The sequence below is a fragment of the Chiloscyllium plagiosum genome, unplaced genomic scaffold (genome assembly GCF_037043375.1).
Source record: "Chiloscyllium plagiosum isolate Xiang-an unplaced genomic scaffold, Cpla_swu_hap1 HiC_scaffold_51, whole genome shotgun sequence".
Classification (NCBI taxonomy): Eukaryota; Metazoa; Chordata; class Chondrichthyes; order Orectolobiformes; family Hemiscylliidae; genus Chiloscyllium; species Chiloscyllium plagiosum.
Genome location: NW_028270189.1, coordinates 37147523 through 37153266, shown reverse-complemented (window position 1 = coordinate 37153266; position 5744 = coordinate 37147523). Strand labels below are relative to the sequence as shown.

The 5744-nt window shown below is 44.0% G+C and overlaps 1 long non-coding RNA gene across 1 annotated transcript; it reads left to right on the top strand.

Moving 5' to 3' along the window:
- The first annotated feature begins 679 nt into the window (after positions 1-679).
- Positions 680-5363, top strand: LOC148135166 (uncharacterized). The gene is made up of 3 exons (XR_015755447.1): positions 680-786; positions 1807-1998; positions 4607-5363. It is a non-coding gene; the product is annotated as an uncharacterized LOC148135166 (long non-coding RNA).
- The last annotated feature ends 381 nt before the right edge of the window (positions 5364-5744 follow it).

Genomic DNA, 5744 nt, shown 5'->3' with positions numbered 1-5744 from the left:
AAACAACACAGATGGGCCTGCAATTAAAGTTCTAATTTGGTTCATCTTAGTTCAATCAAATATGATTTGGTCAGTGTTTGCAGGATGGTTCTCATCAGAGGGTCCGTGTGGGGGAAATAAATAAAATGTTCCAGATTGGGGGAAAAAAATCAGTTTGGTTCTGACCAGGAAGGAAGCCTGGGAGATGGGGGGAGGATTCACCAACATCCAGGAGGCTCCGAGTCAGACTCATTGATTTGATTAGATTAGATTTCCTACAGTGTGGAAACAGGCCCTTCAGCCCAACTAGTCCACACCGACCGTCGGAAGAGTAACCCACCCAGACCCATTTCCCTCTGACTAATGTACCTAACACTATGGGCAATTTAGCATGGCCAATTCATCTGACCTGCACATCTTTGGATTGTGGGAGGAAACCTTTTTTTGGTTCTTAGTCTGCAGGCAGGAGCTAGGAAGCTGATTTCAAAGAGAAGAGAGAGTGTCTGAGAACTGGGTGTGGAGGAAAAATGGTGAGGAGATTGGTTTGGATTTCAGTTCACAGAAGAGAGCAATTGTGAGACTGAGATTTAAAGCTTTGGGGGAGCAAAGAAACTACAATTTAATACTATCACTGTCTTATGAATTTCCATCCTGTGTTAACGGTGGTGACTTGTCTTCTCAGTTGTAGGGTTCTGAAAAGGCGGATTTGTGGATGAGAAATTCAAATTGAACTTCCTGTTCAGTTTTGATAGTTACTTGATCCGTGCCGATCTGAATATCATTTGGCCTTTTCATGTGGAAGGAAAGGTGTGTATTCTGTCCATGGGCGAATATTTCAAATGTCAGTGTGTCTGGAAAAAGTACTGAGACACAGCCAAGTCCATGTTAGCGTGGTGACTGTGGAGAAAGAGTTCATTTGTTGTTAAAAGTCTGAAAAAACATGGCACATTTCCCAGGAACGATTAAGCTACAGATTTGTTTTGTATGAGGACAAAGTTTTAATTAATCATGCAACCAGAAACACACAAGGATGCCTGCAGTATGGAAAATGCTATGAAAACGGGATTGTTGTAAAGGAGTTGATTATCGATCGTGGCTTGTAATCCATTGGCGTTGTCACGTCAGTTCCAGCGCCGTGGGGAAACACTGGAAATGTGATGAGTGCAGTGTAGGTTTCAGTTATTAAACTGGAAAAAGTGCAGAAGAAATTTACAAGAATTTTTGCCAGGGCTCAGGGGTCTGAGTTAAAGGGAGAGGTTGGACAAGCGAGGATTTTTTTTTTTGTTTAGAGCAGAGGAAACAGAGGGGGAATGTTTTCTGGAAGTGTATAAGACCATGAGAGGCCTGGGTAAGGTGAATGCATTCAGTCTTTTTCCCAGGGAATCAAGGAGTGGAGGGCATCAGTTTAAGGTTAGAGGAGAAATTATGAAAGGGAACCTGAGGGGCACATGTTTTACACAGAGGGTGCTATGTATATGGACTGAGCTGCCAGTGGAAGTGCTTGAGGTGGGTACATTAACAACATGTAAAAGACATTTGGACACATACATGGATAGGAAAGGGTCAGAAGCAGATGGGTCAAGTGCAGGGAAATGGGGTTAGTGTGGATGGACATTCTAGTCAGTATTGGCCAGTTTGGGCCAAAGGCCTGTCTCTGCTGTAGGACTCTGACTCTAAGTATATTTACTATTTCTCCCGCTATCTCTGGTAGCAACCTGGGATGTATTCCATCTGAGCGACGAGTCTTATCTACCTTTAGCTCCATTAACTTGCCCAGCTCTAACACTTTCGTGATAAAGGTTGTTTCTTGTTCCTCACCTTCCTCAGTTTCCTTATCATTTACTGGCATGTTCTTCGTGTTCTCCACTGTGAAGACTGACTGCTGTGAAGACTTCCTGAACCCTGCTGGATAGGAATAACTGGGCACAGAACTCTGAGAGGTCTTCTTTGAGTCTTTATTAATGAGACATGGCAGTTACCTGGATAGTGTACATGCAGAACACCTCCAGGCAGCATCAGGTAATACATCGCCTGTCCGATGTGCCGCTCCCATTCTTATACCTTTGTGGTTTGTGGTTTTGAATGGACGCTGTCTCTCAGTATTATCTCCACGGCAATGGCAGTTTAAAAGTTGAGTTCAGCCCAGCACTGATTGGTTAAACCACAAAACCCCTCCCCCACGCCCCTGTGGCTCAGTCAGGTATCTGACAGGCGCTTCAGTTTCAGTGGGGCTGTCTGTCAGGATTCTGATGTGAAAGAGCCGGTGTTGGAACGGGGTGGACAAAGTTAAAAACCACACATCACCAGGTTATAGTCCAACAGGTTTATTTAGAAGTACAAGCTTTTGGAGTGTGCTGTGATTTTTAACTTGATCAGGATTATCTCTATGGTAACGGTTAAGTGCTTCAACAATTACAGAGGCCATATGTTCCCCACACAATAGGTTCCCCTCTCGCAGTGTAAACTGCTATTCTGTCCCTGGGGATAGCTACTCATCACTTTTCTCCCCCAATCCCATCTAGCTTTCTGTTGATCTTTAAAGTTTTTCTCATCTCCTAGTTTCTCCTTGGTCTTTGCCAATTTGTATGCTTTCTATTTCAATTTCATAGACTCCCTTATTTCCTTAGCCATCAATGGCAGATTACTCCTTTTCCTACAGTCCTTCCTTTTCACTAATATATACTTTTGCTGAGCAGTTTGAAAAAATTCTTTGATATTTCTCCACTGTCCGTCAACTGTCCCACCGTAAAGTCTTTGCTACCAGTCTACATTAGCCAACTCCTGTCTCATCTTATTGTAGTCTCCTTTGTTTAAGCACAGAATCTGTATTGGATTTAATCTTCCCGCTTTCCAACTGTATTCTAAATTTGACCATATTTATCACAAGTCTTTTATCAGATTACGAGGTGAGATGATGTTACCTGGGTGTTTTGGTTTTCATTGTCAAAGACCTTGGCTTTGTAATAAAGTACAGGATAGATATTCACAACAGAGTATTCTGGACGGTGTGAATTTACTACACAATCAAAAACCATAAATCACTGTCTCCCCTCAGTTTAAAATTGCAAAATCATTATCTCCTACACGCTTCCTCATCTTCTAAGTTTGAAATGCTAATCCCCCTGACTATCCTACTTTTCCCGAAAATCTCCTTTGGCGAAGGTGGTGATTTTTGGATTCAGCTTTCCAGTTATTAACGTAAGAAGATAAGCACTGGGCACAGGAGAGGGAATGCAGCCCTTTGAACCAGCTCCACCATTTAATACCATGATGACTGAGCTCACCTCGGTCTCAGCTGGATTTTCCCGCCTGCTCTATCTCACCCTTCAACTCATTGAAAATTAAAAATCTGTATCTCTTCATTAAATTTGCTCATTGTTCTGGCATCCACCGCATTTTGAATAGGGAATTCCACAGATTCACAACACATTGAGTTAGGTACATTCTCCTTCATGAGAATACAATAGAGTTCTTATAGTGCAGAGTCCACACCAACCCTATGATGAGCCTCCCATTCAGACCCACCCATTCCCTGTAACCCTGCATTTCCCGTGGCTAATTGCCTAAACAGCACATGCATGGAAACTGGGCAATTTAACATGGGCAATCCACCTAATCTGCACATATTTGGTCTATGGGAGGAAACTGGAGCACGGTTGGAAACTCGTACAGACATGGGGGGGAATGTGTAAACTCCACACAGTCGCCTAAGGCTGGAATCAAACCCAGATCGCTAACGCTGTGAGGCAGCAGTGCTAACCACTCAGCTACCTCTGCTTAAACTCTGCTCCTCCTTATTAACCTCTCTATCACCCAATTTGCTGAATCTATATTCCTCACGTCAGAAATCAGGTCGTGGAAACGAATGTCTCAGTGAAACCCAATGACAGCCCATATGTCCTGTGTGTGTGAATGGGGATTTGATAGACAACACCCTCCAGCCCACACTTTTCATTCACTTTCCAGAGACAGGGCTCAAGTAGCTTCCTGGGGACTACAACTCCCACAATCCCTGAGGCAGGGACCACACGTGAGTGGGGAAACCCGGCACTGTCCATGTACAGAATGTGGGTGGGCTTTGGAGCATGTGCTTTGGGGTACCTAGCGGAAAGTACTTCACACTGTGATTGGCTGGAGGAGTAACATATCAGCTTTTAGTATTGATCTGCCGGGGAGTTAAGGTGTCACCACACCCACGTGGGACCAAGTTCCATCCCCAATGCCTCATAATGCTGGGAATCGACCAATGGGAAACCAAGGAGGATCTAACCCATTCTCCCAGACTGAAGGTTCCTCTTCTGTCCAGGATCTGCCACCTCCCTGTCTGTTTCCTTTTGTTTCATTCTGCTGTTACATTATTGACTTGCAGCAACTGAAGGGAAAGGAAGTGAACCCAGAAAGGGTGCAGAGTCTAACCAGGGACGGGAAGTGGTGGCATGGATCTGTTTATCAGTTACTCCATGAGAATGGGGAGGGTGTACATTAGGGGGTAGCAGAGTCAGAATGGAGGGAGAGAGTAAGTGGGCTGCAGGGTTACAGCTTTAGGGAAAGACTGGGAAAAAGATATTCCAGAGAAACTAAAATTGCCTGTTCTGAATTTCTAACCTGTACATATTCCTTTATATAGGGTGCTAGATTGTGAAGATTCACAGACTGAAATCTCAAAATCATGTGCAGACCGTGATTAAGTTAATCAGCATTTGACGAACCAAAGACTGAGAGTCAATCGGCCAAAATCCTGCAACACTCTCCCTCACAGCATTGTCGGTCTATCTGCGCCAAATGAACTGCAAATGGTTCGAGACAGCAGTTCACTACCATCTTGTCAAGGGTAACTAGAGATGGGGAATAAATGCTGGCTGAGCCAGTGATGCCCATATCCTGGAAATGGTTTCTATCTCTATTTACTGAAACCTGATTGTTACTGCAGGATGATGATGGATGATGAGTGCATGCATCACATTACCCCTGCCTACACCCACACAGTAACACCGCAACGGCACTGGAACAAAAGGCAATGAAGCTAAAGGAGGACTTAGATATAGTTCTTAAAGGTAAAGGCATCAAAGGGGATTGGAGCACAGCAGGAACAGGAGACTGAGCTGGATGGTCAGCTGTTTCCCATTGAATGGTGGCGCAGGATTGAAAAGCCGAAAGCCCCCCTCCTGCCCCTATCTCCCAGGTCTGTATGTAACCATGGAACCCGGGTAGGAAGGAGTGGGCAGGACAGGGACTCTCCAGGAGATTGCACTTCCACATCAGTTTTCAGTGAGGGATGGTTTGATGGACTTTGTTTAACATTTGTCTTTAATGCAAAGTTTGTAAATTTGGTTTTAAAACATGTACGAGTTTATTCCACGATAAATGAAACAAAAAGAAAAGAAACAAAACGATCTGAATATAACAGTTTTAAAATTTCAACGCCGTATAAAACAAAATCCCGACGACTCCCGGACACCATCACTTTCCAGTTTCTCAAACTCCAGGAGATATTCCCCCCCCGTCGGAACCTTTGGTTTGATTTAACTGCTTTTCAGTTCTCGTTGTGTGAGCTGTGGAGTTTTCTTTTTTCCCCATTTCTCCGACCCAGAAGTGTTATCACAGCAACCTTCCCACCATCAAAATCATCATTTCGCCATAAAAGCAGTAAACCACCTGAATAACCAATTGAATATTTATAAACAAAGCCCATTATGGGCAAAGCAAACCACTACAAGTGGCAGAGTGGGAAAGGACGTAATCAAAGTAGAGTTGGAGGTGAGGGG